Here is a 14051-nt window from a genome sequence, read left to right on the forward strand (position 1 = left end):
TCTCTCTACCCTTTCTCTCTTCCCTTTTCATTCTCTTTCTCTGCCTCCGTCTCTCCTCTCTCTCTTCCCTTTTCATTCCCTTTCCCTCCCTCTTCTCTCCGTTACTGTCATGTCATTATTCAATCACCCCTTTAATATCTCTCTCCACCCCAAAGTCCTTGACAGACATGTGTCGCACCATCCTTAATTTCCCCTCACACCTCCTCAGCCCCTACCTCTATCTCTCACAATAACCCTTCATATACCCTTCCTCCAGCATATATAATATAATATATCTCCATCCATTCTTATCTCCCTTCTTCTATAGTATCAGAATCCCTCATATGTCCCTATTTCAACAGGACACCTCATATATCCCTCCCTTTATATTACGCTTCATACAGCCTTACAGCATGTCACGTCTCATTCCAGAATCCATGAGCTCACTTCAATATTCATTCAGACTCCTTCACCATTGAGTGAGAGGACTGGGTCCCTGCAAAGCAACCTGTCTCAGTAATACTCAAATGGCTCTCTCTAAGGACTGAGTGCCAGTAAAATGTCCATGATCTCAGTGGATGTGAGCAGACTTCATTTGGGCTGGATGGGATTATTTCTTCTTTCTTTCTCTGTCTGCCCTATCTCTGTCTCAACTGTCTACAAACTGACAAATTACAAAAAATAAAGAATAAAACCAACCATCATCTCAATATACACAACTGGACACACTCTCTTTCTCCTCTATGCATTCACGTCCCTTTCTGAAGGAAAAGTGTTATTTATGTTGTTTGTGCTGCCCAGGAGGTCAGTGACTGTCAGTAATGAGGAAACTATACTAATCAGACGCCAATACATCCCCACCCCCCCATCTCTCTCTCTCTCTCTCTCTCTCTCTCAATTTCAATTTCAATTTAAGGGCTTAATTTGCATGCAAAACATATGTTAACATTGCCAAAGCAAGTGAAGTAGATAATAAAAAAAAGATAAATAAACTATAAAAATGAACAGTAGACATTACACTCACAGAAGTTGCAAAAGAGTAAAGACATTTCAAATGTCATATTATGTCTATATACAGTGTTGTAACGATCTGCAAATAGTTGTAACGATCTGCAAATAAGTACAAAAGGGAAAATAAATAAACACATATGGGTTGTATGGTGCTTGTTCTTCACTGGTTGCCCTTTTCTTGTGGCAACAGGTCACAAATCTTGCTGCTGTGAACCCACAAATGCTGATGCTCCAGATACTCAACTAGTCTAAAGAAGTCCAGTTGTATTGCTTGTTTAATCAGAACAAAAGTTTTCAGCTGTGCTAACATAATTGCAAAAGGGTTTTCGAATGATCAATTAGCCTTTTAAAATGATAAACTTGAATTAGCTAACACAACGTGCCATTGGAACACAGGAGTGATGGTTGCTGATAATGGGCCTCCGTACACCTATGTAGATATTCCATTAAAAATCAGCCCTTTCCAGCTACAATAGTCATTTACAACATTAACAATGTCTACACTGTATTTCTGATCAATTTGATGTTATTTTAATGGAATTTTTTAACTTTTCTTTCAAAAACAAGGACATTTCTAAGTGACCCCAAACTTTTGAATGGTAGTATATGTGAGAATTCTATTCATTGACTACAGCTCGGCGTTCAACACCATAGTGCCCTCAAAGCTCATCAATAAACTCAAGACCCTGGGACTAAACACGTCCCTCTGCAACTGGATCCTGAACTTTCTGACGGGCCGCCCCCAGGTGGTAATGGTAGGTAACAACATATCCACCACGCTGATCCTCAACACAGGGGCCCCTCAGGGGTGCTTGCTCAGTCCCCTCCTGTACTCCCTGTTCACTCTGTGATCACGGCCAGGCACGACTCCAACACCATCATTAAGTTTGCCAATGACACAACAGTGGTGGGCCTGATCACCGACAACAATGAGACAGCCTATAGGGAGGAAGTCAGAGACCTGGCCATGTGGTGCCAGGACAACAACCTCTCCCTCAACGCGATCAAGACAAAGGAGACGATTGTGGACAACAGGAAAAAGAGGACCGAGCACACCCCCATTCTCATCGATGGGGCTGCAGTGGAGCAGGCTGAGAGCTTCAAGTTCCTTGGTGTCCACATCACAAACAAACTAACTTGGTCCAAGCACACCAAGACAGTCGTCTCCTCTCAGGAGACTGCAAAGATTTGTTATGGGTCCTCAGATCCTGAAAAGGTTCTAAACCTGCACCATCGAGAGCATCCTGACTGGTTGCATCACTGCCTGGTATGGCAACTGCTTGGCCTCCGAGTGCAAGGCACTACAGAGTGTAGTGCGAACGGCCCAGTACATCACTGGGGCCAAGCTTCCTGTCATCCAGGACCTCTATACCAGGGGGTGTCAGAGGAAGGCCCTAAAAATTGTCAAAGACTCCAGCCACCCCAGTCATAAACTCTTCTCTCTGCTACCGCATGGCAAGTGGTACCCAAGCAAGTCAAGTCTATGTCCAAGAGGCTTCTAAACAGCTTCTACCCCGACGCCATAAGACTCCTAAACATCTAATAAAATGGCTATTTTATTTCATTGCCCCCCACCCCCGATTTTACACCGCGGCTACTCTCAGTTGTTATCATCTATGCATAATCACTTTAATAACTCTACCTACATGTACATATTACCTCAACTAACTCTGTAGCGGTACCCTGTATATAGTCTTATTTTACTGCTGCTGTTTAATTACTTAAAGTCTTATTTTACTCCTGCTGTTATCCATATTTTTTTTAACTGCATTGTTGGTTAGGGACTCGTAAGCAAGCATTTCACTCTAAGGTCTATAAAATTTGATTTTGATTTGCATGTCAAATTGTATGTTCCTTTTGATGGCATAGAAGGCCCTTCTTGCCTTGTCTCTCAGCTCATTCACAGCTTTGTGGAAGTTACCTGTGGCGCTGATGTTTAGGCCGAGGCATGCAAAGTTTTTGTGTGCTCTTGGGCAATGGTTTCTAGATGGAATTTGTATTTGTGGTCCTGGCAACTGGACCTTTTTTGGAACACCAATATTTTTGTTTTACTAAGATTTACTGTAGGGGCCCAGGTCTGACAGAGTCTGTGCAGAAGATCTAGATGCTGCTGTAGGCCCTCCTTGGTTGGTGACAGAAGCACCAGATCATCAGCAATGTCACGACTTCCGCCGAAGTTGGTGCCTCTCCTTGTTTGGGTGGCATTCGGCCATCATCGTCACCGGCTTTCTAGCTGCCACCGATCCATGTTTCTTTGTCCATTTGTTATGTCTTGATTGTTCACACCTGGTTCCCATTTCATTATGATTATTTCCCTATTTAAACCCTCTGGTTATCATGATGTTTTGTGCGTTATTATTTTACTGTTGTTCGTGTTTGTCGTTATTGTTTATCCCTGCGTGGATTTTGTATGATGAGTTTTTTCCTAGAGTAAATACGTATATTTTTACTCAGTTCGGTGTCCTGCGATTGACTCTATTTCTCATCTCCACTACACTGACACTGACATAATACCGCACCATTTATGGAGTCAGCAGGTGCATCAGTTCCTCCGGTTCCAGTCGAGGAACAAGTCCAGGAGCACGCGACAATGTTACAACATCTCGGCTCAGCCATGGATCGCGTGCTGCTCACCATGGAGCGTTGGGAGAAAGGGGGTTTTCCGACGAATTCATCCACATCACCTCAACCAATACCACTGCTGCCCATCCCTCCGTCAAGTGGACCCAGTGGGATTAGGCTCTCACTTCCAGGGGCTTATGATGGAACGGCTGCCGGGTGCAAAGGTTTCCTGCTCCAGATGGAACTATACCTGGCGACCGTTCACCCAGTTCCCTCGGGATACGAGAGCGTGTCTGCCCTCATCTCCTGTCTGTCTGGGAGAACCCTTGAGTGGGCCAACGCGGAGTGGGGGAGTATAGACGCTACGTTGGTTCGCTACGAGGATTTCATCCATCGCTTTCGGGCTGTCTTCGATCATCCACCTGAGGGGAGAGCGGCGGGTGAAAGATTGTTCCATCTCAGACAGGGGATGAGGAGTGCTCAAGATTTCGCACTGGACTTTAGGACCCTGGCTGCCAGCGCAGGATGGAATGAGAGGGCCCTGATTGATCATTACCGATGTAGTCTACGAGAGGACGTCCGTCGGGAGCTTGCCTGCAGGGACACCACACTTACCCTCGACCAGCTGGTGGATTTATCCATCCGGCTGGATAACCTGTTGGCTACCCGCGGACGTCCAGATCGGGGTCTGTTCGTTCCATCCCCCAGTTCCTCCGAGTCTACACTGATGGAGCTCAGGGGTATTGCTCCTAGGGAGACCGGAGGGGGAGCTATTTCCTGCACCACCTGTGGCCGCAGAGGACACACTGCTGGTCGGTGCTGGAGAGGTACCCCAGGAAATTGAGGCAACAGGCAGGGTGCTGGTGGATCATCCCAGGTGAGCAGGCACCAAACTCACCCAGAGCTTCCTGTTGCACATATGTATATCTCTAGAGTTCCCTGAGTTTTCCCTGAATTCTCAGCATAAGGCGCTAGTAGATTCAGGCGCAGCTGGGAACTTTATTGATTGTGTGTTTGCTCGTAGTTTAGGGATTCCTATTGTTCCTGTTGATGTGCCTTTCCCTGTACATTCTTTACATAGTCGTCCTTCAGGATCGGGTATTATAAGGGAGGTCACGGTTCCACTATGTATGAGAACGTGGTGGGTCATGAGGGGAGAATTCTTTTTTTTCTGATTGATTCTCCTGCGTTTCCAGTCGTATTGGGATTTCCCTGGTTGGCTTATCATGACCCCACTATTTCGTGGCAACAGAAGGCACTTAAGGGATGGTCACATCAGTGTTCAGGGAGGTGTATAGGTGTTTCTATAGGTGCAACTACGGTGGAGAGTCCAAACCAGGTCTCCACCATGCACATCCCCTCTGAAAATTCTGATTTGGCTCTAGCCTTCTGTAAAAACAAGGTGACTCAATTACCACCCCATCGACGGGGGGACTGTGCGATAAATCTCTTGGCAGACGTGCACTTCCCAGGAGTCACGTGTATCCTCTGTCACAGGAAGAGACGGCGGCTATGGAAACATATGTCACCGAATCTCTGGGACTGGGATACATTCGACCTTCCATTTCACCTGTCTCCTCGAGTTTCTTTTTTGTGAAGAAAAAAGATGGACTATAGTGCATTGACTATAGTGGTTTAAATCAGATCACTGAAGTATAGGTACCCTCTGCCTCTTATTGCCAGTGTGACTGAGTCATTGCATGGGGCGCGTTTCTTCACCAAATTGGATCTCAGGAGTGCTTACAACCTGGTGCGTATCCGGAAAGGAGATGAATGAAAGACGGCATTTAGTACCACATCTGGGCACTATGAGTACCTTGTCATGCCGTACGGGTTGATGAATGCTCCATCCGTTTTCCAATCATTTGTTGACGAGATTTTCAGGGACCTGTATGGACAGGGAGTAGTGGTGTATATAGATGACATTCTCATATACTCCGCTACTCGCGCCGAGCATGTGGCTATGGTGCGCAAGGTGCTTGGTCGACTGCTGGAGCATGACCTGTATGTGAAGCCTGAAAAATGTTTGTTCTTCCAACAGTCCGTCTCCTTTCTAGGGTATCGTCTGTCAGAGTCAGGTGTGGAGATGGAGAATGACCGCATTTCAGCCGTGCGTAATTGGCCGACTCCAACCACGGTAAAGGAGGTGCAGCGGTTCCTAGGGTTTGCCAACTACTACCGGAGATTTATCCGGGGCTTTGGGCAGGTAGCGACTCCCATTACCTCACTGCTTAAGGGGGGACCGGTGCGACTGCAGTGGTCAGCTGGGGCAGACAGGGCGTTTAATCAACTGAAGGCTCTGTTTACTTCGGTGCCGGTGTTGGCTCATCCTGATCCCTCCTTACAGTTCATAGTAGAGGTGGACGCGTCCGAGGCTGGGATAGGAGCTGTACTGTCTCAGCGCTCGGGTACGCCACTGAAACTCCGTCCCTGTGCATTCTTCTTGAAGAAGCTCAGCCCGGCGGAGAGAAACTATGATGTGGGGGATCGGGAGTTGTTGGCTGTAGTTGGAGCTCTGAAAGCGTGGAGGCATTGGCTAGAGGGGGCTAAACACCCTTTTCTCATTTGGACTGAAAACCGCAATCTGGAGTACATCCGGCCGAATGAATCCTCGCCAGGCAAGGTGGACCATGTTTTTCACCCATTTTACTCTATCCTACCGACCAGGTTCCCAGAACGCTAAGGCAGATGCACTGTCTCGCATGTATGACACAGAGGAACATTCCATGGATCCCACTCCCATAATTCCGGCTCCTTGCCTGGTGGCACCGGTGGTATGGGAGGTTGACGCGGACATCGAACGGGCGTTACGTGTGGAACCCACTCCCACCCACTGCCCAGTTGGACGTAAGTACATTCCGCGTGATGTTCATGATCGATTGATCTGTTGGGCTCATATGTCACCTTCCTCTGGTCATCCTGGCATCGATTGGACAGTGCGCTGTCTTAGTGGGAAGTACTGGTGGCCCACTTTAGCTAAGGACGTGAGGGTGTATGTTTCCTCCTGCTCGGTGTGCGCTCAGTGTAAGGCACCTAGACATCTGCCCAGAGGGAAATTACCAACCCTACCCGTTCCACAACGGCCATGGTCACATCTATCGGTGGATTTCGTGATGGATCTTCCTCCGTCACAAGGAAACACCACGATTCTGGTAGTTGTGGATCAGTTTTCTAAGTCCTGCCGTCTCATTCCTTTGCCCGGTCTCCCTACAACCCTACAGACAGCGGAGGCCCTGTTTACACACGTTTTCCGGCACAAAGGGGTGCCTGAGGATATAGTGTCTGATCGGGGACCCCAGTTCACATCAAGGGTCTGGAGGGCGTTCATGGAGCGTCTGAGGAACTCGGTCAGCCCGACCACTCACCCCGAAAGTAATGGGCAGGTGGAGAGAGTTAACCAGGATGTGGGTAGGTTTCTGCGGTCTTAATGCCAGGACCGGCCGGGGGAGTGGTCTGTGTTTATCCCCTGGGCAGAAATGGCCCAAAATTCCCTCCGCCACTCCTCCACTAACCTGTCTCCATTTCAGTGTGTACTAGGTTATCAGCCGGTTCTGGCACCGTGGCATCAGAGCCAGATCGAGGTACCTGCGGTGGATGATTGGTTTAGGCGCTCGGAAGACACCTGGAATGCTGCCCATGTACACCTGCAACAGGCCATCAGGAGACAGAAGGCGAGCGACGATCGCCACCGTAGTGAGGCCACGGTATATATGTACTGGGAGACCGGGTCTGGCTCTCGACCTGAAACCTGCCCCTTCACCTGCCTTGCCGGAAGCTGGGTCCAGTGGGTCCATCTCCACTATACCACCCACCTGGTAGTTTAGTGGATGGGACTACCAGCTCTCTGTAACCTAGAGGGCAGCCAGTGGGTCCATATCCTCTATACCACCCACATAGTAGTTTAGTGGATGGGACTACCAGCTCTCTGTACTGTAGAGGGCAACCAGTGGGTCCATATCCTCTATACCACCCACCTGGTAGTTTAGTGGATGGGACTACCAGCTCTCTGTAATCTAGAGGGCAACCAGTGGGTCCATCTCCTCTTTACCACCCACCTGGTAGTTTAGTGGATGGGACTACCAGCTCTCTGTAATCTAGAGGGCAACCAGTGGGTCCGTCTCCTCTATACCACCCATGTGGTAGTTTAGTGGATGGGACTACCAGCTCTCTGTAATCTAGAGGGCAACCAGTGGGTCCATCTCCTCTATACCACCCTCCTGGTAGTTTAGTGGATGGGACTACCAGCTCTCTGTAATCTAGAGGGCAACCAGTGGGTCCATCTCCTCTTTACCACCCACCTGGTAGTTTAGTGGATGGGACTACCAGCTCTCTGTAATCTAGAGGGCAACCAGTGGGTCCGTCTCCTCTATACCACCCATGTGGTAGTTTAGTGGATGGGACTACCAGCTCTCTGTAATCTAGAGGGCAACCAGTGGGTCCATCTCCTCTATACCACCCTCCTGGTAGTTTAGTGGAGGGGACTACCAGCTCTCTGTAATCTAGAGGGCAACCAGTGGGTCCGTCTCCTCTATACCATGTTTCTTTTCGGATGACAATGTCTGTATTTTTGATTTCTTTGATGAAGACCAGGTTCCTGCTCTTTAGGCCAAAGGCAGATGACCTCCGGCCTTGGATATTCCAGGATGAGATGGTGAAGGCTTTGTGTTCCATAAAGTGTCCAATGTTGTTTGCCGTGTGGTTTGGCCTCAGACCAGTAAGTGTGAGCAGAGCCTGCTTAGCATCAGGTACATGCCAATGATTTGGGCTAGTGTGAGAGTGGGGGTTGGGCCTGTTAGCCTGTTCACGGCCTGGGCATATGTGTGACTTTCATGTTGAGGCCCTCTTCGCAGGAGTGGGGGACATGGAGTGGGCAGGAGGGGCATAGGTCTGATCTGAGGGGGCCTAAATGGGTTGTGGGCATGGTTGACTTGGGGGAGTGTTGATTGGTTGGGGTGGGTTGGTGTGGACTTGTTTGGTGGTGCTGTGGTCTGGATGTAGGTCCTCTCGAATTGGGTCCCGCCGGAAGAGTGTCTCGCTGGCCTGGGCGTGGTGTCTGTTGATCTGATGCTCCTGTGTGAGGTGTTGGGGCTGCGGTTGAGGGCGATGTCCTTTAGGATCCGGGAGAAGGTGGGCACTGCTGCCTTGTGTGGGGGACCTGTTCGTAAAGGCTAATCAAGTCCAGGATGGAGTGGGGGGCCAGGTAAACATTTGGTTTTGATGCACAGTCACGGTAAATACTTGCATTTACACGCGCTGTATGGTAGCAAGGTGGAGATAGCCACTTGTGCGTTGGGGAAAGTAGAAGAAGCTTTTTCAATCACTCCCTTGAGTGATTCGTTCGTGCCTGTGTGTATTATTCTGTGGCTAGGTGAACATAGGTGGTCCTCAGACAGAAGGTCTAGGGCGCGCTTAGTGTTTGGACACCAGAGTTTAGCCACTTGTGCGTTGGGGAAAGTAGAAGAAGCTTTTTCAATCACTCCCTTGAGTGATTCGTTCGTGCCTGTGTGTATTATTATGTGGCTAGGTGAACCTAGGTGGTCCTCAGACAGAAGGTCTAGGGCGCGCTTAGTGTTTGGACACCAGAGTTTAGCCACTTGTGCGTTGGGGAAAGTAGAAGAAGCTTTTTCAATCACTCCCTTGAGTGATTCGTTCGTGCCTGTGTGTATTATTATGTGGCTAGGTGAACCTAGGTGGTCCTCAGACAGAAGGTCTAGGGCGCGCTGGGTGTTTGGACACCAGAGTTTAGACACTGTGTGTTTGGGAAAACATTTATTTTCTTGTATATATATTTCCGTTTGAGTCCATAAGGAGTACAGTGTCTTGTGTATGTCCTCAGTGGGTGTGGGGGGGTTGTCAGGAGGGCTATCAGGGTGGCTGACAGGAAGAGTGCTCAGAAGGTGTGGGATCCCCTGGGCTTGGGGTTCTTCATTTGTCTGTCCTGCTGTGATGTCGAGGATATGGTCAGGGGTGTTCTCTCTCTCTCTCTCTTTCTCTCTCTCTCGCTCTCTCTCTCTCTCGTTGGAGTGCATGCTGGGAGTGAGTCGTGAAGCAGGAGTGATTGTGAGAGCGACTGGAATTATCTTCACTCTATTGGGTTTTGGTGTGTATATATATATGCTGATTAGTTTAGTTGTTTTAAGGGTATCTTCTCTAAATATCACTAAGCACGTATAGGGGTGGTGGGATCGTTGAGGTTGGTTTTCGCGAGGGCACAACCAGCGGGTGGGGCTGGTTGCAATGGCCACTCGCGGAAGTTTGGAGTTTGAAAAACTTAGTCGGCGACATGGAGTAAAGATTCCTGCTGCGGCCGGGTGTTCAGTGGAAGAATGTAGCTTGGCAGTGGGTGCTATCATTGGGTATGATAGTATCAAATCAGCCTCAAGGATGAATAGCGCTGTAGTGATATTCTTAGATTCCATTGAAAAGGTGAATACGATAGTTGAGAGTGGTGTTGCGGGAGACACAGACACCGGTATTTCCGCTTATGAATCCGACAAAGAAAGTTATACTTTCTAACGTGCCACCATTTATTAGAGATGAAGTGTTGGAGCGAGAGTTATCTCGTCATGGTCAAATTGTATCAACAATAAAGAAGGTTCTTTTTGGATGCAAATCTCCGTTGCTGAAACATGTCGTGTCTCATAGGAGACAAGTGCATATGATTTTAAAAAAGGACACTGATGAACTGAATTTAGCATTCAGTTTTAAGATTGATGGATTTGATTATGTCTTCTACGCTTCTACTGAATCAATGAAATGCTTTGGCTGTGGAAGAGAGGGGCATTTGGTGCGTAATTGTCCCGAGAATGAGCACGCAGAGCCCGGTAGCAGCTCTAGTGCTGGTGCAGCTAACGCACCACCGCGAAGGGATGAACATGCTAAGGGTGCAGGGGAAGGGAGAAGGTGGGCAGATGTGGTAGGAAAAGTAGGAGAGGAAGGCAGTGTGGATACGGGGGCAATTGTGGTAGATCAGAACAAAGAGGGAGGGGAAACAGTCGGTGAGATTGCGACTACCGTCGCTGAGGTGGTGTTGGACAATGAAATTGGAGGTCAAGAGGAGATTGAAATAATGGAAAAGGAAGCAGCTGTTTTCAAAGTACCGAGGAGTAAGAGGAAGAATGAAAGGGGTGGTGAAGGGTCTAATTCCAAGAGGAAGGTAGAGATTGATAAATCACTTGAAGATAAACAGGTGGTAGAGATGGTGGAGTTTTCTTCTGGGGAGGATAGCGAGAGTGAGTCATCTGACGCGTCACAACAAAATAGTGAGATAAATGGGGTGGAAGGGAGGTATGGGATTGGGAAGGTACGTCAATTTCTGAAGTTGACAAAAGGGAAGAAATATATGCAGGATTATAATGTAACAGACTTTTTCCCTGAAAGTGAATTGTTTATTGAATCAGCAAAGTTTCTAATGTCAAAAATAACAGGGGGAGGTTTGACAAGCCCTGAAATTGCTAGACTCAAGAAAGTGGTAACGAGAGTGATAAGTGATGTAAATTCTAAAGAAAATGAAAGAGTTCAGTCGCAGCTTTAACTCTGTAAAGAGATGTGGTTTCTGGGTCTTCCTCTGTATTTTTTTTTCATCCATGAGCAGTTTTAAGATGTCTTCTTTAAACGTAAATGGGGCAAGAGACGTTAAAAAAAGAGCCATAGTGTATGAGTTAATTAGGGGAAAGGGAAGTGATAATTTTTCTACAAGAAACGCATAGTAATTTGGAAAATGAAGTTATGTGGAAACAGGAGTGGGGGGGGACAGTGGTGTGTAGTCATAAAAACTCAAAAAGTGGGGGTGTGGCCATCTTGTTCTCAAAAGGGTTTTTGCCTTTGTCATATGAGGTTGAAGAGGTAGTTGAGGGGAGGTTATTAAAAGTTAGAGTAAGGTATGAAAACATCAATATGTGTCTGATAAATGTATATGCCCCAGTGGTGGCAGTTGAGAGGGTATGCTTTTTAGAGACATTATCAAATACCATTGAGAAATGTAACAATGAAGATTATTTATTTATTGCTGGGGATTTTAACTGCACAATCAGTGATTTAGATAGAAATCACAAAGAACCTCATATAGCCTCAAGGACTTTTTTAAAACGTCTCATTGTAACAAATGAACTGTGTGATATTTGGCGGAGTCAACATGGAGGCACAAGGCAGTATACATGGGTGCATGTGAGAGAGAACACCATCTCTATGGCCAGGTTAGATAGGTTTTATTGTTTTGAGCATCAATCTCAGGTCTGTAAATCAAGTGTGATAACCCCAGTGGGATTTTCTGATCATTGTTTAATAACAGAGGTGGTGTTCATTAACGATGTAAAACCTAAAAGCGCATACTGGCATTTTAACATAACTTTATTGAGTGATGCTCACTTCAGGAAATGTTTTAGTTTTTTCTGGGAGAGGTGGAGGTCTCACAAGGCCAGTTTTGTATCCCTTCAACAGTGGTGGGATATAGGGAAAATCCAGATTCAACAATTCTGTAAGCAATACACAAGGAATGTCACCAAGGATATCACCAGATCAATGAAAGCCCTAGAGACTGAAATAGTGGAACTCATGACGATGGTTGAGACCACAGGAGATTGAGGCCACACTCAGGCCCTCAAGAGGAAAAAAGCTGCATTGGCAGACCTGCTGGGTATCACAGGGGGCATTGGTGAGAAGTAAGTTTCAGGGAATCTCTGAAATGGATGCCTCATCCAAATTTTTCTTTGGTTTAGAGAAAAAGAATGGACAAAGAAAAATTGTTCATTGTCTCAAATCAGCTGTTGGACAAGAGCTCACTAGACCTAGTGACATTAGAAAGAGGGCAGTAGAGTTCTATGCTGAGCTCTACAAGTGTGAGTACAAAGAGGATAAAACAGTGACACAGCAGTTCCTTGATGGGCTCCCACAGATGGCTGCAGAAGCTCAGGTTGAGCTTGAGCAACCATTGTCTTTGCAGGAGTTATACACTGCATTAAAAGGCATGGAAAATGGAAGGGCACCAGGCATTGATGGGCTTCCCGTTGACTTTTTTAAGTCTTTTTGGGCTATGTTGGGAGAGGATTGGCTAGCAGTAGTTAATGATAGTTTAACCGGAGGGTTACTACCAATAAGCTGCAGAAGGGCTGTCCTCACCCTACTGCCCAAAAAGGGTGACCCTAGGGAGGTGAAGAACTGGAGGCCGGTGGCTTTATTGTGCACTGATTATAAGATCCTGTCAAAGGCTTTGTCCAACAGGTTGAGGGAGGTGATGGGGCAAATCATACATACGGACCAGTCCTACTGTGTTCCTGGCAGGCAGATAGGGGAGAACATTTCTCTGATTCGTGATTTTTTTGGACGTCTCTAGGGCTATGGGGTTGGATGCTGGTCTAATTTCAATTGATCAGGAAAAGGCATTTGACCGAGTTGAACATCAATATTTATGGCACACTTTGGAGGCGTTTGGGTTCAGCTCTGGTTTTATTGCCATGATAGAGGTGATATATGGTGACATTGAAAGTGTATTGAAAGTTAACGGTGGTTTGAGTGCTCCTTTTAAAGTGTGTAGAGGTATTAGGCAGGGATGTTCTTTGTCGGGAATGTTATATGCCATTGCTATAGAGCCACTACTAAATAGCATTAGAAGTCGCATTGAAGGGGTGTACCTTTCAAGGGATATTCCTCCTATTCGTCTCTCAGCCTATGCTGATGATGTAGTTATTTTAGTGAAAAATCAAGTGGAGGTGGATAGTTTGAGTCTAATGGTTGATCGTTTTAGGGGAATATCCTCTGCAAAGGTAAATTGGGAAAAGAGTTGTGCTTTACAGATTGGAGAATGGTCTGGAGGGATCATGGCTTTGCCAGGGGGGCTGGAATGGTGTAAGGGAGGTTTTAAGTATCTTGGAGTGTACCTAGGAGATGAGGGGACTATGGAAAAAAATTGGATTGGGGTGGTTGAAATGGTGGAAGGGAAGATAAGGAGATGGCGTTGGTTGCTATCTCGTATGTCATATAGGGGGCGCACTATTATAGTTAACAATGTGATTGCCTCTGCACTGTGGCATCGGTTGTCAGTTTTAGAACCACCATCTGGCCTTCTGGCTAAGATACGGGCAATAATTGTGGATTTCTTTTGGGATAAATATCACTGGGTTCCACAAAGTGTTTTGTATTTGTCAAAAGAGGAGGGGGGACAAGGTCTTGTACACCTGGCTAGTAGGGCTGCTGCTTTCCGGTTGCAGTTTATTCAAAGGTTGCTTTATGGACCGGAAAAAGTGGTTTGGAGAGGGGTGGCAGGTCTTGTATTACAGCAGGTTGGAGGATTAGGTTTAAAGAAAGCTTTATTTTTGGTTGATAGTAGCCAGATTTCTAGGGAGGGAATACCTCCGTTTTACAGAGGCCTTCTTAGGGTGTGGAGCATAATGAAGGTGTCCAGACGAACTTCAGCGGAGTCAGTGCATTGGCTGTTGGAGGAACCTCTGGTGTATGGGGCAAGACTGGATTGCACAACTGCAGCTGTTCCACATTTTTCCAAG

The 14051-nt window shown here is 47.0% G+C and overlaps 1 protein-coding gene across 2 annotated transcripts in view; it reads right to left on the minus strand.

The window, feature by feature from the left end:
• LOC106600622 (sterile alpha motif domain-containing protein 10) overlaps positions 1–14051 on the minus strand; it is a 200041-nt gene that overhangs the window by 115488 nt on the left and 70502 nt on the right. The gene's annotated exons all lie outside the window — the stretch shown is intronic.

This window comes from Salmo salar, chromosome ssa03 (genome assembly GCF_905237065.1).
Source record: "Salmo salar chromosome ssa03, Ssal_v3.1, whole genome shotgun sequence".
NCBI classification, from domain to species: Eukaryota; Metazoa; Chordata; class Actinopteri; order Salmoniformes; family Salmonidae; genus Salmo; species Salmo salar.